Source organism: Medicago sativa, chromosome 6 (assembly GCF_051527215.1).
Source record: "Medicago sativa cultivar Bolivia chromosome 6, Bolivia_mono, whole genome shotgun sequence".
NCBI lineage: Eukaryota > Viridiplantae > Streptophyta > Magnoliopsida > Fabales > Fabaceae > Medicago > Medicago sativa.
This window is the reverse complement of record NC_140754.1, coordinates 22,562,998-22,590,519: the sequence shown is the minus strand read 5'-3', so window position 1 is coordinate 22,590,519 and position 27,522 is coordinate 22,562,998. Positions and strand designations below refer to the sequence as shown.

The 27,522-nt window shown below is 34.7% G+C and overlaps 2 long non-coding RNA genes and 1 other non-coding gene across 3 annotated transcripts; all 3 read right to left on the bottom strand.

Moving 5' to 3' along the window:
• Positions 1–1,211: 1,211 nt before the first annotated feature.
• On the bottom strand, positions 1,212–1,318 carry LOC146913767 (small nucleolar RNA R71). Its single transcript, XR_015017035.1, has one exon. It is a non-coding gene; the product is annotated as a small nucleolar RNA R71 (small nucleolar RNA).
• A 5,270-nt stretch (positions 1,319–6,588) lies between these two features.
• Positions 6,589–8,236, bottom strand: LOC146913766 (uncharacterized). The gene is made up of 3 exons (XR_015016434.1): positions 8,086–8,236; positions 7,521–7,766; positions 6,589–6,826 (listed from the first exon to the last, which is right to left on the bottom strand). It is a non-coding gene; the product is annotated as an uncharacterized LOC146913766 (long non-coding RNA).
• Positions 8,237–9,224: 988 nt separating this feature from the next.
• On the bottom strand, positions 9,225–11,340 carry LOC146913765 (uncharacterized). The gene is made up of 8 exons (XR_015016433.1): positions 11,144–11,340; positions 10,811–10,868; positions 10,659–10,708; positions 10,126–10,309; positions 9,915–9,983; positions 9,719–9,817; positions 9,524–9,603; positions 9,225–9,432 (listed from the first exon to the last, which is right to left on the bottom strand). It is a non-coding gene; the product is annotated as an uncharacterized LOC146913765 (long non-coding RNA).
• Between the last annotated feature and the right edge of the window lie 16,182 nt (positions 11,341–27,522).

Here is a 27,522-nt window from a genome sequence, read left to right as displayed (position 1 = left end):
GCTTAAACCCTAATTTCATGTAGCCGTAATTTCCAATCTAGATTCACCGTTTTAACATGGATTAACCATTATCAAACTGTAGAAGCGAAAGTGGAGGGTTTGATAATTGTTAATCCATCATCCCAAATATCAATTCATAATGCGACAGCGGAGCTTTGATATTGGAACAAGTGAATCTAGACAATAATTGCAAAGGCAGCGAAATAGTCTTTGCAATTATTGAGACATGTGTAGTTTCAATCCTTATAAGCTTCTTCTAGTAATCAAGTCAGCGAAATAGGCTTGGTTGCTAGGGGTAAACTCTCACCGGACTTGATTAGAAAGGTGAGGGGCTAAAGGGAAACCGGTCTTTAGAAATTAAGGTGTAAACCATGAAATTAGAAGTTAAAGTCTTGGCTAGTGAAGGATTAGTTATTATGACAAACCAATAATCCCAAGGTATCTTTTTATTATTGTTATTTACTTTCAACAAACTGAAAACCACCTCTTATAAAATTTTCTTCTTCTCTAATCATTCTTCAAAGGTTAATTGAATTGAACAACTCCCTAGCGAAACGATACTCTCTTACTACTATTACTTCGATAGACCGTGCACTTGCGGTTTGGCCTATCAAGTTTTTGGCGCCGTTGCCGGGGAGTTAACTAATTTAATTAACTTTTCTTTAGTGATTAGAATTCTCTCTTCTTCTTTTTCTTTTTGTTTTTATTTTTATTTTTCTTATTTTTCTGTTATTGTTAACTTCTTGGGTTCTCAATTTTTTATGCGAAAAACCAGAAATCGAGTGGTAATAATTCCCGAGATCGAAAGGTATTTGCATAAACGAAAGAGAAATGCACGAATTAACACCATGGCTGATCGCACTCTCAAAGAGTATGCAACGTCGTCGACGGCTGAGCCACAAGCTGTTATTGTGTACCCAAGGGTTGAGGATGACAACTTTGAAATCAAGCCTGCCCTACTTAACTTGGTGCAGCAAAACCAATTTTCGGGATCCCCCATCGAGGATCCCAATCTTCACATCTCTGTTTTCCTACGAATTAGTGGAACCCTAAAAGAGAACCAAGAGGCCGTAAGACTTCATCTCTTTCCCTTTTCCTTAAGGGATAGAGCTAGCGCTTGGTTCCATTCTCTTGAAGTCGGTTCCATTACTTCGTGGGATCAAATGAGGCAAGCATTCCTTGCCTGATTCTTTCCACCATCTAAAACTGCTAAACTTAGGGACCAAATCACACGGTTCAACCAAAAAGATGGGGAATCTCTCTATGAGGCGTGGGAGCGTTTCAAGGAAATGCTAAGACTTTGTCCCCACCATGGCCTAGAGAAGTGGCTCATAGTCCACACCTTTTATAATGGCTTGTCTTATACCACTAAGATGTCTGTTGATGCAGCTGCAGGTGGAGCTCTAATGAACAAGAACTACACGGAGGCATATGCCTTGATTGAAGACATGGCTCAAAATCATTACAAATGGACCGACGAGAGAGCCATCACGAGTTCTTCATCCTCCAAAAAGGAGGCAGGTATGTACGAAGTCTCTAACTATGATCACCCTGCTGCTAAAATTGATGCATTAACTGAAAAATTTGAAAAATTCATTGTTAGTGCTATCCCTTCTACTCCTGCATCTTCTTCTTGTGAAATCTGTGGTATAACTGGTCATGTTAGTGTTGATTGCCAACTAGGTAGTGCTATTAATGGTGTTGAGCAAATGAATTATGCTCAATATAACCAAGGGATGAGACAAAATCAAAACTTTTATAAAAATCAAAATCCCTATGGACAAGTAGCACCATCTGGCTATGCGAACAACAGAGATTCGCTCAGAAATCTAATTTGGAAATTTTGTTGGAAAATTCTATTGCCAACCAAGACAAACAACTTCAAGAACTTAAAAACCAAACTGGATTTCTGAACAATTCTCTTTCCAAGCTCAATACCAAAGTTGATTCTATCGCTACTCACTCTAAAATGCTTGAAACCCAAATCGCCCAAGTAGCCCAACAAGTGGCTGCCTCTTCCCAAACACCGGGAGTCTTTCCTGGTCAAACCGAAGCCAATCCTAAAGCCCAAGTTAATATCATATCTTTTGGGGGTAGTAAGTTAGGAGAAACTTTTGCTAAGGTTAAAAACATTGGGAAAGAAAGTGTCAAGCTCTTAGGTGATAAAACTGTGATAGAAAATGTGAAACCACTTGATGAGAACAAAACTCCATCCCCTTTAAATATTGCTAAGCTTAACTTGGAGGGCAAGTTTGAAAAATTTGTTAACATACTTAGGAAGATTTGCATTAAACTTCCTTTTGTAGAAGCTTTGTCTTGGATGCCTCTATATGCCAAGTTTTTAAAGGAAATTATTTTAAAGAAAAGGGCTATAGAGCATAGTGAGACAATAGCTTTGGCTAAGGACACTAGCGCAATCATTCAGGAGGCACCCCCTAAGCTTAGAGATCCAGGTAGCTTTGCCATACCTTGTGAAATTGGGAATGAAACCATAAACAAAGCCTTGTGTGACTTAGGAGCTAGTGTTAGTTTGCTGCCTTTGTCTCTCTTTAAAAAAATGGGGATAGGAGAATTGAAACCTACCGAGTTAGAGTTGAAGTTAGTTGATCGTTCTACCATGAAACTAGTGGGATTTGTTGAGGACATACCTATTAAGATAGAAGGGATATACATCCCAACTGATTTTGTAGTCGTTGACATTGATGAGGACGATGACGTCCCTATAATCCTAGGTAGACCTTTCCTCGCGACTGCGGGAGCTCTAGTTGACGTTAAGAATGGTAGGATAGTCTTTCAAGTGAGTGACAAAATGGTAGGATTTGAGATGGAAAATGTTATGAAAGGTCCAGCTCTTTACTCATGTTGCATGATTAAAGATCATGATGTGAAAGAACGTTTTATAGCGTCATCTACACAACATGATCTCTTTGATCCATTTTAAGGACTTTTTCTAACCGTCAAGCTAATGACATTAAAAGAGCGCTTCGTGGGAGGTAACCCACGCATTTAATTGCTTTTGTTTTGTTTGTTTTTTGTTTTAAGTGTTTTGTAGGTAATTGTCCGAGTGTGATTCAAGAAAAACTGAAAAATTTTGAAGCCCTGTGACCAGAAGGTTGACACGGCCCGTGCTAAAGTTGGCACGGCCGTGCCAGAGTTTGAAGCAAAAAAAGGGGCCAAAGTTCCAGAATGTTGGCACGGCCGTGCCCGACTCCTACACTCCTATAAACCAAATTTTTCTCTTCTTCTCCATTCATTCTCACATACCAACATCTCTCTACCTTCAAACTTCTCTCCAAAACCTCCATAACAATCAAACCTCAAACCTTCATATCTCCATCAAAACTCCACCAAACCAATTCAATTCTTCCACAAATCAATCACAAACTTCATCCAAAACACAAACCACCAATCATAAACAACTTTCATCCACCCAAACCTATAATTCACCAAACCCTTATATCCATAAACCCCAACCTTCACCAAAACTCAAAAGTCAACCCAAGGTCAATGGTATAATGACTTCAAGGAGAAGTGGCAAGGAACCAGCAAGCTCTTCCGGAAGACCTCCACAAAAGAAAAGAGCATCGGCGAAGAATCATAGCATAGTCTTCAAAGATGACACCCAAAAGGCTAGGTATAAAGTTCTAAACTCTAAACCATTGCATCCTTCTAGATATCCTGATTCCCATTGTATGAATATGCTAGGCATTAGAGATGATGTCAATAGGTTGCTAGGAAGGTTAGGCTGGACTGATATGTTGACACCTATGCGGGGTTATGAAAATTTCACTTATGAATTTTTAAGCTCAATTGTTTTCACTAAAGATAAGTTGAATTTCAATAACCCTAACCATAAAGTTGTTTTCCGGTTATTGAATATTGATTATGACATGTCTCTTCAGCACTTTTGTGAGGCCTTAGGCTTTGCAAACGATGGGTTTGTTCATGATCATTGGGATCCTAGTTTAAAGCCGGTTGACTATCAACCCGCTACCTTTTGGGAACGCATCACTAGTCTTACATCTTTTGTCTCAAGGGCCAACAAAGCTAGTAACATTCATAATCCCGTCCTTAGGTACCTTCAAAGGGTAATGGCTTGCACTATTTGGGGTAGAACAGAGTTAGGTAACACTAGAACCGATGAGCTCTTCATGTTGTGGGCAATGCTTTATGACCACCCCGTGAACACTTGTTTTTACATGCTTGATTACCTTGACTTTGTAGGAAGAAGACCTGCTGGAAAAGGAGATATAGTGGTAGGTGGCATCATCACATACATAGCTAGGTGTTTTGGAGTGGTGAGGATGAGGGGATAAAACCAATTGAGGGAAACAATAGGCTGAACATAGACACCCTCACTGCTATGAATTTCATAAAACTTCATCCACCCATGCAATACTACCTCAAGCTTAATGTGCCTATTATGTTTTTACTTCCCAACCCATCTCGGACTACCGCCGAGGTGGAAGAAAATTGGTTGTATGTTGATGATGTGCAGGTACTTGAAGAGCAAGATCAAGATGCGGGAGAAGGTGCTCACTTGCACCATAATGAAGGAGAAGGTGCTAACTTGCACCATGAGGGAGAGCACCATGACCATGAAGCCGGAGAGCTAAATAACAATGAAAGATGGGCATGGATGCGAACCGAGGTTGAGAGAATAAGCATCGAGCAACAAAGGCAAGGTGTAGAACTTTTGGGGCTAAGAAATGATGTCCAAAGAGGCAACCGCATGTTGGAAGAAAACAATGAGATGCTCCGAAGGATGATGCACCACTTTCATCTCCAAGGTCCTCCCTATGGACCTCAATGAGAAAATGTGAGCTTTCCTCTTCCTCTCTTCCATTCTTTCTTCTCTCTTTCTCCTACTCTCTCTATCTCTCTCTTCTACTCCTTCTTCTTCTACTTCTTCTTCTTTTCTTTTATTTTCTTTTTCTTTTGAATCATTGAGGACAATGCTTCCCCTGAGTGTGGGGGGGCCTAATAAAGTGTCTAGAGTCGTAGTGTTCCAAACTCCCTTGAACTTTATTCTTTTGTATTGTTTTTATAGCGAAAGGCATGATTAAGTAGCTTGTTTTTTAATGTATATCATGGCATAAAATTTTTGTTTTGTCTTCTCTTAAAAAGGTTGTTTCGTGTGCATGAAAGTAATTTCTTGTGTTTTAGGTGTTCTTGCTATACCCACATCATGTTTTATTGTGAAAATTCTCCAATGAGAAAAGCACCTGGTTGCAATCTTTGAGTAAATGTATGAGTAGGTATTTTAAGGAGCACATTCTATCTTTAGTGTTAACTTAGACCCTTAAAAGTCTTTAGAGTAAAAGTAATATAAGTTTGTGTGGGAAATAATCAATGTTCTTTATTGTTATATTCTCTAAATTGTTAAAGTTAAAATGGGGCGGGAGAATGGCACCAACGCGTGGGGGAAAGGACAATCCCTAACTTCCTAATTGTGGTGGTGACTCCCTAATTGAACTAAAGTTCCAAATCCCTCCAATAAGGAAATAAATTCATCAATGCTAGGGGGAAAGGACACCCCCTCCAAAAATACTTCCTACGCGGAGATGAATGAAAATTTTGCAGCACTACTTAGGGTGATCTTGAATCTAGGGGGAAAGGACACCCCCTCCAAAAAGACTTCCTACGAGGATAGATAGCCCCTAAGCATCTGCAGCCCCTTTGTGCTTAAATTGTTAATCTAATTTAATTTTAACTAAATTTCCATCACTCTTATATGAAATGAAGAAAGGACTTTTCTCGGTTACTTTAGCATTAGGGATAGAACCTGTTCCTCATAATATCTGTCTTATACAGGAGCAAGAAAAGGGTTGGACTGCACACACACACTCACTTAAGACTTGTTGTTGGGTTGAATAGGTTCACAAGGAATGCTTGAGGTCGTGATTAGTGTACTTGAAACAAAACCTTAGGAGAGACATGAGTATTTCAACTGTGTTGCCATGTTTAATCTTTCTTGTTGCTACTATGTCTATTGCCTTTTTCTTGAGGAAAAGTGTAACACCCCAAAATTTTTAATTAAAATTTATGTATATGAATATCTTAATAATTATGGGATTAGTTTCTTTCTGTGTGTTTGCTAGTTATGATGATAATATAACCTTAATTTATTAGCTTTAGTCACTACTACAGAAATAAGTTTTCACATCAGTTGGAAACTACTTTTCACATCAGTTGACAACCGATGTAAAGTGATATGATGTGGAATGTGCACATCATTTCACATCAGGTATGAACTGATGTGATAAATATATTTCCACATCAGGCTTTTTTCCCACTGATGTGATACGTTCTTTTTAAGATTTAAGATCAGGGTTTTCACATCAGTTTTGCGATAGGCACTGAAGTAAAATAATTATATTTATCATCAGTCTTCTATCCCACTGATGTGAAATCTACACTTTTATTAAAAAAATATTATGCTTTATTAATACTGCTTACAAAATCAGCTTGAGACCATGTGCTACCACACTAGATGGTGCACCCGCGCTTCGCTCGGGTCGATAATGAACACAGTAAATTAAAAGCATGTTAAATATAATCTAATTGAACTTTCATTACAAAATCACATGAGAAACAATAACAAGAATTAATGATTCATTATATCAGACACGTTAAATACAACAAAGTGTTCTACACCCGTGCGTACACATAATAATATCAGTCACTAACAACAACTAAACATTTTCCTTCAAAAAACATCTAAAGATCCAACTGGTACCGTGCGAATACGTTTGCATCTTTTATTGTTGTCTTGCTTATGAGGGCTTCCAACTTGCAGATTAGTGTATGATATATACAATTTTACCTGTAAGTATACAAGTAAAGAACTAAACTTATTAGAGAAGAAATGACAGAAAAAATAAACAGATCAGCAGAATCCCTGTTTACAAAATAATGAAAAGAAATTGGAGAAACACATTTTTGAAGAAATTGGAGAAACTAACAACACTACTATAAAGTCATGATCACAAAGTCATGATCACAATAGAGATCACATTTATCTATCTATAGTTAGATGCATAGTAGTCATCTTTAATATGTCAACTTATAAAGAATTGAATACAAAATGCATAAAAACTCATATGGCCTCCCATTATAGATGTCATGGGTAAAGAAACTTCTCGTGCTAGCAAACCAATATGCACAATATATTGTGAATATCAAATATTGAGTGGTAAACTTGTCAGATAGAGTATATCAATAGCACACAATAAAGATTGAAGAATAGAAAGAAAAAAAAAATGTCTTCAAAATGAGAAAATGATTTAATCTACATGACTATGTCTAGTGTAAATCTAGCTATGCAAAAAGAAGTAGCTTGATATGCATAGTAAGACAAATTGTGATTCCTGAAATATATATGGTAATAGAAACAATCAAAATCAAAATAAGTGATATTTGTGAAGTAAAAACATGCACAATCTCATGTTATTTAGGAAAAATAAGTACATATAGGAGGAAAAAATAGAAACAACTTCTAAAGTCTACAATCTGCCCACCTGCTATATCAGCAGAAATTGGCTGCACACGGCCTAAATTCAGTTGTCGAGAGTTCCTTGGGCAGCAGCCTGTCATGTGCTGCTGCTGTACTGAGTTGCTGGGCACATTCTCGGCCTGCCTGGCTGCTGTAGCAGCAGTACTGGTCAGCGCTTCTGCTATATCTGGAGGCTGAAATGCGTCTGCACCTCCGCTAGATTGTTGTTGCTGCAACACAGGATTGCGGGGCAGGTTTGCAGCCTGCTAGTCTAGATAGATTGTGAGTTCAACAATAAATTTCAATGTAAAAATCACGTTTAGAATTAAAAATAAATTTCAATAAGATGGTGCTCCTATCCAATAGGAAGTTGATAAAAACTTCCAATTAAGAGGCTCTATGTTACGGGAGAGAATGATGCAAACATAATTCTTTTTTATTTTGTTTGTCTGATCCAGTTATTGTCAGGAGTAGGTCTCATGTTTTGATGGCCGTACAAAAAATACAATCAATAATAAACAATATAGTAGTAGGTGTGTGGATAACATTTTTATTTTCAGCTACGGTATGCAATCAACTTGATATTTTACCTGTTTAATTCAAACAAGCTGCACTACAGCAATAACCCTTTGGGGCCCCATTTTGTAGAAGATCAGCAAGCTCATCAAATAGCAGAGCAGTTCGCCAACCCCATCCTTTAGGAGCTTTAGGTAGAAGAGTGCCCGTTTGTTTAAAGCTTCCGATACCGTGTAGTCACCTTTTCACGTGAGTCAACATACATATGTACCTGATAACAAATTTCAAAGATATACCATGATGTAAAGTCTAACATCTAATTTAAAATTTACAATGAAAGTTGTTAGCAATCAGCTTGCAAGTATATATGTCAGGCCATGTAATAAATTTATAAAAGGGATAAAAAAAAAAGGTCGCTTGCGTGGTAGTAAGGTCGTTACTATTTTACTGGTACTAAAATAAACTTTTCAAATTTCAAAGCATAAATATAATACCCAACTTAGGCCCAAATAATTGAAATATATGAAAAGCAGTCCCGCTAACCTTCTTGTGCATATCAGTTATCTCTGCCTTCCGACGGTGAAGAAACAATCCTGCATTATCATTCAAACTATTTACTATTATTACTACTGCTGATATTTGTTCACATCCCGAAGATGATAATTTTGATGTAATAAAACATTACCAAGGGTGCGGCGTCCCTGGGGGTCTTCATCATTAAAAGCCTGAATACTGACCTGAAGATTCAAACAAATAAAATGTTTTCAAACCAAGACACTCAAGATCGTCTTAGATGAATATAACGAGTAACTGATGTACATGTTACCTTCCACGAAGAACAAGCATAGAAAACTTCTGGAGAATGCTTGACCTGGCCATCACCAAGCCTGTGCACTTCCTCAAAACTTACACTGCAAAATCAACAGAAATTTTCAGAACATTTAAATAAACTAATGAAGCTTAGTACTCACAAATTTAGGAGCCTTATAAAGAAGGGGCTTGCTAACAAGTTCCTTAAGGGAACATGTTACAGAACCAAATAAAGGGATATAGTGTTGAAAAGAACAATTTATTAACTTTTAATGAACTGAATACACCACTTCCATGACAAATATGTCTATTTTTTGATTCCTTGACATGTGCCCTTAGGACACATGTTAGTATTTGCCTTTAGTAAAAGCAAGAAATGAGACAGAAATAGTAAAAGCAAGGAAAAAAAATATATAAGTTAAACAATTGAGACAGAAATACAAGACATGATAACAGAAATTACAAGACGAATCCCACTTGAATTGTAAGGCAGGGGTTCCATGCATTCAGGAAATAGCAATGAGCACTTTTTGCCAGGAATTCCATGTGCAGGATGTTCAACCTTGCAGTGAGCACTTTTTGCCAGGAATGTGTGGAAAGCCAATTCAAACCTTTTCATGAAGCATTAGAAAAGTGTTATGCAGTTTGCAAAACTCAATCTGCTAACCACAAAACCCAAATAAAGGCCTATGATACACTTACCGCTTCTCTTCACAGGGTATCCACAGATCATTAGAGGTCAGTAATGCATGTAATGTATGAGATGAAAGTTTAGGAAGCACCTGCAACAAGTAAATGTTGCCAAATCAAACATAATCTTTGTATTCATAAGAAACACATAATCAAGAACCAAAACCACCAAATGAAGCGAAGCATGCACTTGGTTTTCCTTGTTACCTCTCTCAACTCCATGCCGCCACTTTGACAGAGGTAGCCCCAACAAGCAGTTATAACACGCTCCCCATGAATGCCATAATCTTGGTTCTCCGCAAACACCTACACAGTCACACACAACCAATAACTGACCAAAAACTGTATACAGTATTGGTTAAATTTCACCAATGAGGCTATACAAGCATCCGGATTTTTGAACCTGATAAGCCAAGAAATTTGAAGTCCACAGCTCAGATATAATGAAATCTGTACATATAGCACATAAATCCTACATAGATGTAATGATACACCAAATAAAAACATTATAAATCTGAATATCATGAAAAAGATTAAACGGTATTAATGATCATGCCTTTACGAAAATGATTTGAATATTTTGTTTCAAGCCATTAATGTAAACAACAACATACCTGAAGATCAAGAAAGGATGCGGTAACAAGGACACGAAATGCATTATTATCATTAAGTTTAGGGTGGTTCCCATAAAGATATGCCAAAGCAATTGCAATAGCCCAGTCATTAACATTGTTATCATCGATTTGCAAGGTCACAATAGCAGCACTGGCTTCTTTCCAGGGACCATGAAGCAAGTTCCTGAATCACAAACACCAGATAACAAAAATGTATTTTAAGTTTTCAATAATTCACTTCAAGATGATCTAGAAAATTCATGCTTCATATAGATGATCATAACCTCGTTTTCCAATCTAAATTATACAAATATACAATATAAAAGCACTAAAGCTCTAATATCAAAGCACTAGTAATCAAATATACTCCTCATTGCTCTTGAGCTAGAAAGTTACTTGTACAGTTAGCAATGAATGGAGCCTTATCCTAAAATACACATAAATCACAAAATCATTTAAAATCAAAACACGAATCAAGATTTATATTAATTTTCTTCAGTCAAACAGAGGTGAAATTCTCAAAGCATCCTAACCTAATTCAACCTTTATATCCATTCCATTCCTTTCCTCCAGCTTTCCCAACCTAATTCAAATTTACCCTAAATCACGTTAAAAAACTCAGTAACATTCAAAATTTCCCAACAATCAAATCCAACTGTAAAACTATATGCTTCACAAAACTCACCACAACAACGGATCTGTTGCTTGGATTCTCTTTCTCAAACCTCTCTTTGAATTCAGACCTAAAAATCGCAAAACAAAAATCATCAGAATCAAATCGAACTTCAACGGAACAAATTCATAATGTAAACATTTATTACTGACTCGAACTTCACCGTAGCTGAAAAAAAAACGTAAGGAAAAAAAATCAGAATTAAATCGAACTTCAGCGTAATTAAACAAAAATTTTACAACATTTCAAACAGAGTTATTAAACTAATAGATTGTTGAAACCTAAACATAAAACTAATTAAAAACGAAATCTGAGATGAAATTGAAGAAATTTGAAAAAATGGACCTGAACGTAATCAAAACTCCAGCGATTGAAGAGCTTGAATTCGATCAGGGATGGATCTGAAACGACTATAACAGGTTCTTCAATGACGTAAGTGGCAGAGAAGAAGATGGTGGTGGTACGGCGGAGAGAGAGCTTCCGATTGAGAGAGAGAGAGTTTGGACGGTGAGAGCTTCCGTTTGAGAGTGAGAGAGCTTGGACGGTGAGTGAAGAAGTGTGGATGCCTTTTACGTTCTACGATTGAGGAAAGGGATAAGGTAAAGTGAAAAGGTGTTTTTCCCTCGGGCAGTTTTCACCACTGATGTGAAAAATATTAGCCAAAGTTTTCACCTAAATTGCGAATATGCCACCGCGTTTTTCTCCCATCATTTCAATTATCAACTGATGTAAATGTTATGTGCTATTAGTAATTCCCCTCATTTACTTATGTCAACTGATGTAAAAAACCACAATATGTATCTTTCCCTTCAGGTATTTTTTGTGCTGATGTGAAAACAGAAACCCCCTTGATGTTAAATGTATATTTTGTAGTAGTGAGTGTGTGTATATAGAAATATATATGTACGACATTGTACGTACATATAGAATATCCTAGCATATTTAATTATTTTTTTAAGATGATAGTTATTTTAATAAGTGACAAAAAAGAAAAAAAACGAGAGAGAAAAGAAAAGGGAATTGACTTGTGCCCCACCCTTCGTATATGAATATATACATAAACTAGTCTCTAACCTAATAGCCTCCTTCAACAATTAACCTAAATATGCCGCACCAGTATGAATGTATCTACAGCACCGTTTTGTGTGTCTTGACGAAAAGGAGATGTAAATTGTGAACTGTTTGGACTAGTTGACGCGGTTGAGTTTGCTATTATGCGAAAGCTTCAATCCAGGTATGGGGTGAGAGAGAAGAGTTCGAGATCATGAGTGTAAATTAACTGAGATGAACGAGAAAACCGTATTTCTCAAAGTTCATTCGGGGCTCGCCGCGACGGTTGTAGAGAATAATTAAATTAATGTGCAAAGTTGGAAGTGTAAGGTTAAAAGAGAATTTAGAAACATTATTAAGGTGTTCTTTGATTTAAGTTATGTGAATATATGGTGTTCGATGTCAATGATAAATTCTGTGCCTCATGCCTGATTTGCCGCAACTATATGGATTGATGGATTATTCAATGATTTATATAATGTGTTGATTGTTGTGGAATTATAATTTTTTTTTGCCACATGTATATAATGACTATTGATATTGAAATGTTGGTTGAAATATGATTATTTGAGATTGAAAATATGGTATGTGGTTTGATGAATGAGATGTTGATTTAAGATATAAGTATTGATGATATTCTTCTTTATATGACAAAGTAGTGAGGACTCCCGCTTGTATTATAGACGGTGTTCTTAAGGAGTATCTTAGATCAACGAGGGGAGATTATTTTACTCATGGGTATTTTAGCAGTCTTGGATAGAGGGGTTTGCCCTTAACCCCGCTTCGGCCTTATTAGGTGTTTTGATATTTTTAATAAATTGGTTCTGATTGTTGTGTTAAATTTGATACGTGATTGATAGTGGGATTTATAGACGAAACTTTTAGATTGGATGTTGACTGTAATAGATGAACTCCCTAGTGTGGTGTAGGTACTAAATCTTGTGGTTTTGAGTAATTTTAGGTGATGAAATTTAAGAGATTGATAGTGAGTCTTAATTAATGGAAAAGGTTACGTGAGAACTGGGCATAATTTTAATATTGATGAAGTTAGGTCCCCACTAATTATTTAGGACGTATAGTCTGTTGAAATTATAGGAGTGAAGTGATTTATGATCCTATTAGTTTAGATTAATGTTGGTTCCCTTGGACATTATTATGTTAAATTTATATTGCAGGTAGCTACTAGTTTTAGAGTAAACATGTAGAAATCTGATTTTATAATTGCACAGGGCAGCTACTTATAAGTATAGCATGTCGCATTTTATAAAGAACAGGTTCATTTTTAAATTTAATATTGATCAGCGCTTTTAAATTTAATATTGATCAGCGCCTGGACTAAGAATTAAAATCATTTTGTAGCCATATATGCCATGGAGGGAAAATAGGTTGATGAGAAATATAATGATGCTATAATTGCAACATTGACTAGCTGTAATGACACTTTATTTTACGGATGAATCTTTGTTGTCTAGCTCAGCTAATTTTGCTACACATGATTCTCTTTTAATCTTATAGGAATTGGGTGAATTTTGATTAATGATAGTGAAATGGAGATCCTGCTAGATAATATGCTCCTAAGATGTATAATAAGGTCCTAAATTAATAAAAATTAAACGAGAGGAGTCTAATTAGGTGTCATAAGAATAGTTCCTTAAATCCATGATGAAATCAATGCAAGAAAAGGTTTAAAGGTGCTGTAGACAATTTAAAGAGAGATGTGAGTAGTACAATAAGGAATTAAATGAAGAGGAGTGAATATATTTATGTATAATGGTGTGGTTAATGACTTATCTATAATATATTATGGAAGATGAGATGTACGATATATACATTATAATGATGATGTAAATGATGATGCTTAAAATTGCTTGATGATGAGAATAATGACGTTGATTAAAATTTGTGGTGTGAATGACGATGTATGTTCATGATGACGATGTTATCTATGATGATGATGAGTTTGTTGATGATTTGTGTGCTTGCTTTAGAGTCGTGCATTTTAGGGGCAATCTTGCATTAATATGTGGATTATGTGATTAAGTGTATATGTGTAATACTTGCGGAATTTAATGGTTCGTGTCCATATAGAGTCTAGAGCATAAGTCTTGCATATGTGGGAGAAAAGTCCAGTAACATATCTCTGGCAACTATGTTGAGAAAAGTCCAGTAACATATCTCTGGCAACCATGTTGAGAAAAGTCCAGTAATATAACTCTGGCAAAACGATGAGTAGGTGTGGTACCACATTCATATAGGTCTTAGGACTGAGTCCATATACATAAAAATTGATGATGATTTGTATTTGATGAATAAGTGTGACTGTGTGAGACTTTGAAGGTGATTATCTGTTGATGTTTTTATGAAGATGGTTGTTGGTGACTATGTGTTATGACTATTTTGGAAATGAACTGTGACATTGTGTTTGTGAAGATTTTGGTTCTAATGCTGTAATGATATTTCTTTTTACTAATGTTGATTAAGTTGATATAATATATTATTCAAGGTTCTGAATATCATGTTTGTGATGTGATACGACTTTGACTTAATTGCTTATATGTTCTTCTCATTTATTTTATACTATTACATGTTCTCGAAACTCACCCCTTCGTTGTTTGTGTTTGCTGGCTTGGCCCTGCGGTAGCGAAACCGTAGTTTTATAGGTTATGACTCTGGGAGTCAAGTACATGCCTTCCATGAAGACTTGTTTTGTGTCATCTGTTATTTTGGGGAAACACACCGCTTTGATAGTGACACGGGAAAAGGGATATGCTTACTTATCTAGGTTTGTAGAAGTAAACCATACCATTGTACATGCCTTCCATGAAGAACTTGTTTTGTGTCATCTGTTATTTTGGGGAAACACACCGCTCTGATAGTGACACGGGAAAAGGGATATGCTTACTTATCTAGGTTTGTAGAAGTAAACCATACCATTGTATATGATGTAAAAGAAAGTATTTTTCAAAAACAAAAGATTCGATGTTAATATCATTATGATTTTCAAGGAAGTAAAATGTGAATTATGTTTTTTTGAGTCTTTGTGATATCCTAAATCTTGTGGAAGAATTCCTATATTAATAGAGCAGTTTTTATTTTACATTTTCCGCTGCAAATCAAACTCTATTTTTAATTAAATAATAGTAATAATTTGCTTTGGGATTTAGGGTGTCACAACAAGCAAAGATTCAAGTGTGGGGTTTGATGAGTCTTTATTTAGTCTATTTTTATGCATTATTTAGTATCGTTTTATTTAGATTTAGTTTTATTTTATTTTAATTTTATTTCCTTTTTGAATCTTTTACTTCAAATTGCATTTTATTTTATTTCAGGAACGAATATATGATGGAAGGTGTCTTGGAGCAAAAGAAAGAGGACTAGAGCAAATATAGTGCAAAAATACGAAGATACGGAGACAAAAATATGTCTCCCACAAGTCAGAAGCTTGGCACAGCCCGTGCCAACATGTGGCACAGCCGTGCCACCCTCCAGGCCAACTTTTGCTGCTTTTCTTCAAGCCCAAGTTACCCCGTTGTAGTTTTACTTATTAGCCCTTATAGTTGCTTAGATTTTAAGTCAATTGTAAAGCTATAAATAGAGTAGCACTCCATCATAAACAATCATCTTTTCTTGGAATACAATAAGTGACAATTGTCTTTCTAATAAAAGTTCATCTTTTTATTTACCTTCTTGTTATTTATTTTATTGCTTACTCTCTTCTTCCCCCATGTCTACGATGAACATGAGTGAGTAGACTTCCCTTGTCTTGGGATTATTGGATAAGTCTAATGACATAATCCTAATCGAACCAAGCTTAAACCCTAATTTCATGTAGCCGTAATTTCCAATCTAGATTCACCGTTTTAACATGGATTAACCATTATCAAACTGTAGAAGCAAAAGTGGAGGGTTTGATAATTGTTAATCCATCATCCCAAATATCAATTCATAATGCGACAGCGGAGCTTTGATATTGGAACAAGTGAATCTAGACAATAATTGCAAAGGCAGCGAAATAGTCTTTGCAATTATTGAGACATGTGTAGTTTCAATCCTTATAAGTTTCTTCTAGTAATCGTGTCAGCGAAATAGGCTTGGTTGCTAGGGGTAAACTCTCACCGGACTTGATCGGAAAGGTGAGGGGCTAAAGGGAAACCGGTCTTTAGAAATTAAGGTGTAAACCATGAAATTAGAAGTTAAAGTCTTGGCTAGTGAAGGATTAGTTATTATGACGAACCAATGATCCCGAGGCATCTTTTTATTATTGTTATTTACCTTCAGCCAATTAAACCTCCTTTTTATAATCTTTCTTCTTCTCTAATCATTTTCTAAAAGTTAGTTAGATTGAACAACTCCCTAGCGGAACGATACTCTCTTACTACTATTACTTCGATAGACCGTGCACTTGCGGTTTGGTCTATCAGATGCTAGGTTGGAGAGATTGAGTTCTTATTAGGTACTACTATTAAAAAATTATAAATAAGTGATGTGTACACGTGGGACCCATTTAAAAACTAAAAAATGGATGTTTCCATTGTGGATGCTCTAATAACCGAAGAAGAAGGAAAAAAAAATAGAAAGAAAAACATGAGAGAAATCACTACCTGGCCACCACCAGAAATGAGCTAAATGGGTCGGGTCGGGTCAGAAATGGAGAGAGTGAGAGAGCGCGCGCTGTGGAATGTGTAAAGGGCAGCAGCAGTGATGAGAAAGAGAAATGCAATGTGGTTTTAAGCTGTCTACCTACGAAACCCATTTATTTTCTTTTTTAACTTTTTTATTTTTCCCTTAAAAAAAACCTTTAAAGGGAAATTTTTATTCCTCCATAATGTAATTTTTTTTGTTACTAAAATGAAATTTTAATACCTACGAGCAATTAGATTAGATGACATAGATCTTTTCTATTTTAATTAAGATATTGAGTTCGAATTCAGTCTTTGTCATTTAGCCGTGTTAAATTTTTGGGAAGAATTTGTCGTCAATTTTAGTCCCACAAGACTCGAGGGATTAGTCTCCGCAAATTGCACGCGAAAATACCCGATTTACAAAAAAAAAACTTTTTATTTCAATTTTCACAATTTTTAATCCTTTACTTTTAAAATAACACAATCTACCTCTCTCTCTGTCTATAACTCTTTTGCAAAAATATCGGTCCCCTTTAATTTTGATTAAGTTAATGTATACGTGTACACAAATTTAACTTAGTTAGAAACATGTGTGCAATTTTTTTCTAAAATAAAAAAAAAGTTCATTATTGATTGAATTAAAATAATTGAAAAATAAGAGAAGATAATGAATGTACCGATTGATTGCCCAAGTTTAGTGTTAAAAATGTTGATTCCTTAAAGATATGGATGTATCCTCCTCCTTAGTTAAATATCACTCTGCCGGCGGATACCTCTTGAGTATTTAAATAGCGAATTGCTTAGCTTTTTATTGTCTTCTTGTCCAAACCAAATAATGCAAAATCATTCCTCCCCTAACCACACCACTAGTCCACCATAACACTCATAAATTCACACATCACAAACACCAATAATTAGTAGGGTTTGTTCATCCCGATCACCATGATTTTGTTAACTATCAATAAGAGATTGAGGCGAACAATTCCATCATAAGTAACCAGCAATCATAACAATGGTGTAAGCCATCATACCCTATTAGTTATGCCGCAACAATAACGTGTATTCAAGGTCCTTTTGGAGTACGAAGAATTCAACGAGGTAGACTTTAAGACTTAAGGAACTTAACACAGATATTAGAAGTTGAACTTATGTCCTCGCATAATAACTCCTTATTAAATGAACTTATGTCCTTATTGATTTATAAGCTTTTAAGAAAAGAAAATCATTGGGCAGGTGGTGACGGGCCATATCAGACATTCCTATAAAGCAAAATCATTGGGCAGGTGGTGACGGGCCACCCCTTGTACGAGTGTTATACGACGATTTTCCTAAAACTTGTTTTTTCTGTGCTTGTTGTTGCTTCTTGGAAAGAACTTGAGTGAATCCTTCCTCCACGGTGCGTTTGTCATATTCACGAATTCTAGCCTATAAATCCAAGTCATTCTGGACATTTCTAGAAATCTAAACCTCACGGTGTTGAGTAGGGGTAACCCGAACTGGCTGCATAGTGTTATCATCTATGGTGTGCGCCACTGTTTGGGTGTCAAGGGGCAGTGGTGCGGTTTACTCCATATCCGTAACAAGAATGTCAGAAACAAGGGTCTCATGAACATCTTCCTGAGTTCTCAATTGGGTTTGTTCCATTACCTTATGTTGTGCGTTAATGTGCTCTACTGCAGTAACCTTCTCCAAAACATGAATGGATGTGCTTGGTAACCGAGTCGTAGCTGCCTGAGGAGGTGTGATATGTGTCGAAGTGTCGTCATGTTGCTTTCCTTCAACATTAGAAGGAGCGGATCCCAAGTCTTGTCTTGTGTCTGTTCATTCCAAACGGGCCAAATTTTCTTGTTGCACAGGTTCGAAATTGGTTGCTTGCTGCTGTGTTGGAATAATTTGTGCCTCCATTGCAATGATTGTCGGGTCGACAATATCATTGGCATTATCGTTTCTATCATCAGTTTGTTATGTAGGTGCCGCCGTACCAAAGGCCTTTGATGAACCAATGCCATCCGGGTTGTCTTTCGGCTGCCACCCTTGCTTCGGTCTTTGAGAATGAGTCGGCTTCTTACCCTTATCAATTTGCTGCTCCATATTGTTCTCCCTTCGTTGGTGTAACCAACGACATGATGATACGTTGTGACCAATACTCTTATAGTGGGTGCAAAATTCCGGCAGACCCTCATATTCAATTGCTATGGGAAACGCATAGCCCTCCCTCTCTACCATGACTTCGTAAAAAATATCCTTCGACAGATCCAAGTCCATAAGTATCGATTCCGGCTTTTTTAAAAATGAAGTAATTACAAATCGATTCTTGAATTATTTATTAAAAGTCAAACTAGTCCCTGAATCATGTTACTCACTATCAAATAAACTGATCCCTAATACAACTCATAAACATTCAACCATCAATAGAATCACAACCCATATTTGCCAAAGAATCGTTGCAAGCGTTTGTTTCACGATATGAATGAAAAATTGGATTTATGTGATTGTGTTGCGAGGGATAATTGCAACCATATGAATAAAGGTCAGACAAAAAGGAAAAACATAACATGGGACAACGTTGATTCAAGATATGTCTCATTTATAGTCTTGTAATGAGAAGAAAATGAAATATCAAATTCACTTCAATGTCCTTTAGAAATAGAGAAATGATATTTTGACAACCACTTTTTGACAACTTTCTCTCTCATACTCACATGATGTTGTTATCCTCTCTCTTCCTTTTTCTCTCTCCATTGTTTTTGACCAATAAGAAGTGAGAAAACCAAGGTTGTCAACAAAGTTGTCATTAAATGGATGTCAAAATATCATTACTCTTAGAAATATGCATGTACATATAAAAGAGTATGACCATCTCAATTCTCATCACTCAATTATTATTTTTTAATTAATTATCACAGTGTCATGTCGGATACATTAGTAAAATGAAAAAAAAAATTGGTCAACATGAGACTTGTAATAAAAGATGATTGTCCCAGTATCTTTTGAAAAATTGAAAGTACATCTCACATGTGGTTTGACATAATCACTATCACTCAAAGTAAGAAACAAATTCCAAAACATAAAAAAATTGAATTCGTCTAAGCAGTAATTAGAAGAAGTAATGAAGGGAAACAATTAATATAAAGGAGTTCTTAATTAGATGAAATTGATGATTAACCTCTCTTTCATATTTTCTTCTAAGCATCTCTTCTCTTGTATGAACTTGAATTTTGAAGGATGTGATGTCTTTAATTTATTGAACTCTGCATCATATGTTGATTCAAAAAGAGGGCTGAATCCATGTTGATTATAGAGATTACAATTATAATAACTACAATTAAGATGAGTAAAAAAATGGTGGAGATGATATAGGTGTTTCTACCTATTGAATCTTTTCCATACTTACCATCTTCAGGTTTTAAATCTCATCTGATTCTTCATCTATTGTGAATAAAAACCTCAAATCACAAAAAATATCATCGTGATGATGTTGTATTCTGCTTTGATTCCACCTTCACCATAGGGTTCAAAAAAGAAACTTTTTGCTCGTTTGTACTGGGTAATGGGCAAAATTCATTTGGACAACATCTGGGTGACATTCTGGTGCCAATGTCATGAAATATTGGCTAACCATCTTCTCATATTGGGTGACATTTGGGTGATTTGGGTGACATTCCAGATGGATGAGTGAGTGTTTAGAATGCATGCAAGGGATTTAGAAGCTTCTGCATAAGATATTGAGTGACGTGGTAAAATTTGAATGAGATGGCGTATGAAGGATGACGCGTCGGAGTGTGGTTTTGAGGGTTTGTTTTAATAAATTAAAAAGAAAATGTATGAAAATTGGGTAGGCAACAATTAATTATGATGGTAAATATAATAACATATGTAGTGATATATTCATCAATGAATAATGATGTATCCAAATAGGAACTAGAAAATTATGTGGCGGATTTGATGATTAAGTTTATAGGTTAAGAGAAGATGAGTAAGTGCGTGTTTAGAATGGATGCAAGTGGTTAAGAAGCTGCCACTTCGAATATTGAGTGACATGGTAAAATTTGAATGAGATAGCGTATGGCGGAAGAAGTTTCAAAGTATGGTTTTGAGGGTTTGTTTTAACAAATTAAAAAGGAAACGTATGAAAATAGGGTAGGCAACAGTTATGATGGTAAAGTATAATAACGTATGTAGTAATATATATTTTTTATTTTTTTATCAAAGCACTGAAAATTAAAAGTCAGGAGATGCCTGAACCGAATACAAAAAGGTTTCAAAAAGGACTACAAAGAAGAGAACCTAGAGTATGGTACACCACTATTATCTCTAGAAAGTAACACGTAAAAATAACGGAGGGTCATTCCACCATTGAGATGTAGACCCTGTCCATTTTTAGTCAAAGCGTCCGCCACCTTGTTTCCCTCCCTAGGAATATGGGTGCAGACAACATTCAATCCTATAGCCATGCGCATGCAATTGTTCCAGCGATTTCTAATTTGCCAAGGCACATTAGCAGTCCCGTTGAAAGCTCTAACTAGCAACAAGGAGTCGCTTTCTATCCAAACATTCAGAAGATGAAGGGACTCCGACTTCTCAATGGCAAACATTGCTGTTGTAAGCTCAGTTATAAGAAGAGTAGCATGTCCAAGATGCTGAACAAAACCTCCAATGAAATCACACTACGAGTTTCTGAAGACACCCCCTATAGAACCATAAGAAGGGGAACCATAGTGAGAGCCATCAATGTTGATCTTGGTCCATTCTGCAGGGGGGGATGCCAGCAGATAGTAATGCGGTTACTCATGGGTTTCTGCTTCAGAGGGATGTGAAAGAGATGAGATATTTTCAAATCAAGCATCGAAGAAGTAGTATCCTAGATGGATTTAAAGCTGCATCCAATTTCCACAATCACAGATCGAATCAGCTTCTCAATCGAAGTGACCTCATTGTTGAAATACCTTGCATTGCATTCTATCCAAAATTTCCAAACAATGTGCAATATGGCAGCGATCAAGATTTGCTGAACCATTTTACTCCAATTCCCGACGCAGCTGTTGATAAGAGGCAACCAATCAGAGCAATCTAGATTCTGGTCAATCCCAGCACCCAACCAATTCCATATTTTCTGAGTTTCCAAACAGCTAAAGAAGAGATGAGAGGAAGTTTCAGCATGGTGGTTACAGAAACAACAGATTGAGACAATATTGCAGCCTCGCTTTCTGAGATTGTCATCCGTGGGCAGCTTGTTATGCGCTAATTTCCAAAAAATGAAAGCCCGTGAGAGAGGGACATAGCTGTTCCAAATAAGCGCACATCAATTCAACTTTGGACCTGAAAGGCGCATTGAGTTATAAGCAATATTACTAGTTAACTCTCCATCCACAGAAGCCACCCAATTAAGCCTATCCGAACAGCCCTCCACAGGGAGAGTAATAGAGAGAAGTTGTTGAGCTAAGCCTGTGTGTTTTTGAATCAAATAGTCCGCGATGTTCCAATGACCATCCAAAATATAATCTGACACCATCATATTGAGATTAGAGTGCAGGTGTGTAGCAATGTTCAGAGATTCAACAAGAGGTTTGGTCAGCCATTTTCCCATCCAAAAATTGACAGATTTACCGTTCCCTATGGTCCAAGAGGAGTGCTCGTATGTATACTAAACTGAGGTGAGATTTCAAACCTGACCAGATAGAGGAAGCAATGTTGTAGTTTATAGGCTTACCATGCTTTAAGTATCTAGCATTACTCATATGAGCCCATTGCTCTTCAGAAGTCACTAAAGACCAACAAAGCTGCAGAAGAGACATAGTAATATATTCATCAATCAATAGAATATACATATGTATCCAAATAGGAACCGGAAAGTTAGGTTGCGTGGTTATGATTAATTTTATAGATTAAGAGAAGATGGTTGAGTGCCACGCGTCACCATTTAATAAAAAAAAAGGCAAAAATTTCTTGCGAAGAGAGAAAAAAACCACTTGTGACATTGTGAAGAGAGAGAAAAACCATGTGTCCTTCAACGTGCATACATATTGAAGGATGAAAAAGACTAATGACTCAAATAAATAACTTAAAGGTCTTACTAACGAGTGTCCTAGCAATGAGATACGTTAGGACCGGAAGCATGGAGAAGTACTACAAAAAAAGTTTAAGTTTTAAGAGATTACTTTGCTTCAGAGTATTGTGCAGGTTATATTTAGACATAACTCAACCGCCTGAGACAATGCGGTTCGTAACATTTCTTCCTACCTTTGCCTACTTTGAGTTTCTTCCGTTTGAGATGAATGAATGATGGAAGATGTTGGTTGTTTCCATAATTCATGGCCTCAAGTGGAATTTGTGATGAGGGCTGCCGAAGTCTTCAGCTGAGCTTCTCACAGAGAAAGACTTGATTTCATTTGTTGAAAATTTTCAGCTTCCACTTAGAAGTGATATGAATGTTTACACAATTGAGGTTGTTGAATATGCAAGTTTCTTGGTTCAATTCAAAAGGTTACTCGGAATAGTCACCAAACGAACTCTCCCAAATATTTAACAATTCATGAAGAACCAACCCATTTTATCTTACCATCTTTTTATGTATCATTCCTCACCCTCAATCAAATTTCAATCTTTTAGCATTGTTACTTAATGCGCAGTCAAGACATGTTCGATCGGTTCATATTAAAATCCGAATTTCCTTTTGTTTAGAGATCGAACAACCACCTATGTCCTGATTGCGTGAATGTGGAATCCCCTGATTGTAATAGGGAATCCAAATTCACATTTAGGATGTATTTGCCATATTTTCCTTCTTTAGTTGACAATATCATAATATGATTATAAATATCTATTTTGTTGCACTGTTGTTTATAAATATGTATAATATGATTTATATTCAATCTTGATCTAATTGAGATTCTTCCTTTTGAAGATATTATTATTATTATGATCTATTCAATCTTGTTTATAAGTATGATATGATTTATATTCACTACCACTGTTTGCTCTAAAACCTTGCATATCCCTCATCTCCTCAGGTCTTTATTTTTTAAAACAAATGAATTATTTTAGGTAATCACTGATATTTGATTCACTATATGGTTCATTATCTATTAGATTTTTAGGAAAATTGGCGATTCAATTCTTCTTGAAAGTCTATGCTGATCTTAAAGAAGCAATTGATGATGATGTCTTGAAAGTCATAGATAATAGTACAAATTTAGATTTTGTTTACATTAACGAACGTGTCAGCATCGGAGTCCGTGTTGTGCTTGGCGTCTGTGTCGGTGTTTCATAGGATGGAATAGAACTGAATTTTCTAAACTGATACAAATGGTGTGACTGATAACAGTGGTATGCAATATAAGACCAGCAGCTGCATTGATACTCAACTGATTCTTAAACATCCTTTAGTAAGAGCCAGTTCGGATAAAAATTTCTTCAAACAAATGTAAAAAATGAAAAGTTGAAATGATCTTACAATGACAAAATCTTCTAAATAATTTCTTCCTTACATAAGTTGAGACAGTTTAATAATCTCACTTTTTTTCTTCATATTTCCTTTTTCTAATTTCTTCATATTGATGTACCACTTTTGAAGAAGCTTTAATTCTGATCAACCTAGCCTAGTAATTTGCATAAGGTTTTAACAGAAGAAGCATTTAATGATTTAACTTGTTTGTAAAGTATCAATTATTTCTAGCTTTACATAGATCAAGGGTTGTTAATGAGCTTACCATAAGACTTCTAGCTTTCTATTCAACCAAACTAAGAGAGACAATCATATTTCTCTATCTTCTATTTTTCCTCATCTTTCACTTGTATAAAAACTTAAGTCAAAATCTACTATATTTGGTAAATTGTTTCATATAACAGCAAAATAAGAGATACAAAGAAAAGAATATGTTATTAATTTTGAAAGGACAAAAATTGTGAACTAAGATTATACGTATTATATTAATTTTTGATCTACTTTTAGTGCATACGATTTTTTATTTGATTAGATTATTAATTTGATATGAGTAATTTAATTAACGAAAATGCTAATTGGTGTCCCCGGGACACTGGTTAAGGATGCTAAAAAAGGAAATTATATAATAGTTATTGCATTGAAAATTGTGTAATTAATACTAAAAAAGTCATCCTTAAAAAAAAAACTAAAAAAGTCAAAAATATTTTCTTTTATGATAGTAATGTCCTTTTTTGCCATCCGCAACCAGCCAGCCCCGGAGGCATTGGTTAGCATGACCCTTTAATTAATTAGTGAATTGTTAATTTAATTAAGTAATTGATTAGTAATTTAATTTAATTAAGTTTAAAAAGAAAATTTTATCTTAAAAATTATGCATTTAACATCTTACAACTTTCTTGTAAGAAAATTTTATCTTAAAACATTTTTTTTTGACAGAAATTATCTTAAAACTTTGAAAAATGAATTTTTTTACATAATTTTTTTTTCTTCTTATTAAGATTACCAAAGAGGCAAAGACTTGTTGTAGTGTCTTTCATTCTTTAACAAGGGACACTCTTTTTTCAACACTCTCTTTAACATTCACTTTCTTATTGGATGAAATTATTGCATGGTTCTGTTTGGCAAGGCCTGGAAGCTAGCTTATAGCGGATAGCTTATAAGCTCGTTTGATAAAAATAACCTATTTGGTTACGGTCTTTTCACAATGAGCTTATAGCTTGTTTCATGAGCTTATAGCTTATTTTTCATACGCTATTTCAGTAGCGTTTGAGCATATAGCATATAGCTTATCATTTTTTCTATTTTTACCCTTATTATTTTATCTAAATTCTAGTTTTACCTTTTATAATTTATATAATAATAGATATAATTACGTTATCTTTCAAAAAAAAAAGAAGATATAATTACGTTATAAATATCCATTGCCTTGCGTTGTTGTATTACTTGTATATATTTTGACTTCCGTTGTTTCTTGAGTGCAATATAGCTTTAGGGTCCGTTTGGATTGACTTATTTTGAGCATATACGAGCTTATCTAACATAAACCTTTTTAAAAGTGTTTGGGTAAATCAATAAAAATAGCTTACCACAATTTCATAAGCCGCTTGTGTCAAATTTGAATAAGCCCAAATTTTGAGCTTAACAAAAAGCTTATTACGGAGCTTAAGCAAATACAAGACCTACTTCGATTCCTGCAGTACACTTTTTTTACAATGCCTATATTTTTTTCATTGTATAATTATCTTTTCCAGCGATTAGTTATATACATATCTTTGTTTTATCTTAAAGTAAGTAATAACACACGTAACTACCAACAAAAATAAAGAATTTTTCAACAATGTATAGGACTATCAATTTTTTTTGTTTAGGGAGTGCAGGACTGTCAAACTTTTGCCTATGTTTCATTATTTCTTACTTATATATTTGCATTAATATACTTTTTAAAAAAAAAGGGAATTTGAATTATTATACTTGAGAATATTGATGTTTAGACTATTTATTTACACCTTTAATGTTAATTTTGTTATATAAGAATATTAATGATTTTTTATAGGGTAAAATAAATTTTTGGTCTCTAAATATATTTAATTTCGTTTTTAGTCCTCATAAAAAAAGTGACATGTTTTGGTCATCATAAAATTTTTTAGCACATAGTTTTAATTCCTATAAAATTAAAATTTGTGTAGTTATGTTTAAACTTTTAAATTTTTTGAAAGTTTTTTTTACAAACATGTTAAGAATATTATAAGAAACTCTTTTACCCAATATTATAACTTTTTAACATCTAATGAATTAAATGTGATTTTTTTAAAACGTCAAAATTTTAAGATAAAAGTAGTAAAATCTTAGACTTAAAAATCAAATTTTGAGCTCATTTATTATAGAGGAACTTATTATAATGTTCTAAACAAATATGTTAAAAATCATTCAAAAGTTTCAGATTTTAAACATAACTAAACAAATTTTAATTTAATAGTGACTAAACTATGTTCTCAAATTTATTTTAGGGACCGAAACATTTAACTTTATTTATGAGGACTAAAAATGAATCTGACTATATTTTTAAAGACGAAAAGCTTATTTAACTCTTTTTTTATGTATATTAAAATTATTACTACATTTTAATATCGTTCTTTTTACAACTTTAAAATCGTGTTTGATTCCTTAAAAACAATTGTGGTTTTGTTCCTTGATTTTTTTTAAATTAAAAATATTTTAACATTTCATAATTGTTTATGTAATGACACATCCAAACACTTCAATTTCTGTAAGTACTTTATAGTGTACATATCCAAACGTAAATAGCTTATTGAGTATAAGAGCTTATGGTGTAAGCTCTAGTGCTAAAGCTATAAGTATCAATATAAGCTGTTTATCCAAACGGGGCCTTAGTGCAATATTTTTTTTCTTTCATATATCTCCACTACAGTCCGTTTAAATATTTTTTCTCATAAATTACGTTTTTCATTCCTGCCATTTTTTTAACAAGCTTCCTGCCATTTTTATGGAATGGAATATTAAGCTTTGGAATGGAATACGTTGTTGTATAATTCTGGAGTGGAATATTAATCTTTGTGAAAAAGTTAATGACATTGTTGTATATCTATTTTTTTCTCTCTTAAATTATGTTATATCCATTGCTCTTTATACTTTACTAATAATACATAAAAAAATTATTAAATTAATATTAAATTATTACATTATAAACACTTAAATATAAATTAATAAATTTTACTATGAATAAATAATGTCCTTTTATGTTATTTTATATTTATAAGTTAGTTGTACCGTTAATTTTACCAAACACTTCAACTAGCTTATCAGCTATAAGTCATCAGCTACCAGCTATCCGCTATTAGTCATCAATCATCAGCTATAAGTTATCAGCTATCAGCTATCCATTATTTTTACCAAACAGAGCCTATGTCCCACCACTTTAAGTGGAACCCATTTTCAAAGTGTAAGACTCACCTTGATTAAAACCAATAAAAAAGTGAGTGTTTGAGAAGAAAGTGTTGCTTTGGTATAATAGAGATAGCCAAGGGACTGTTTGGTAAAGTCATGAAACGAGCTTATATGTTACAGCGTATAAGTTTGTCCGGTAAAAA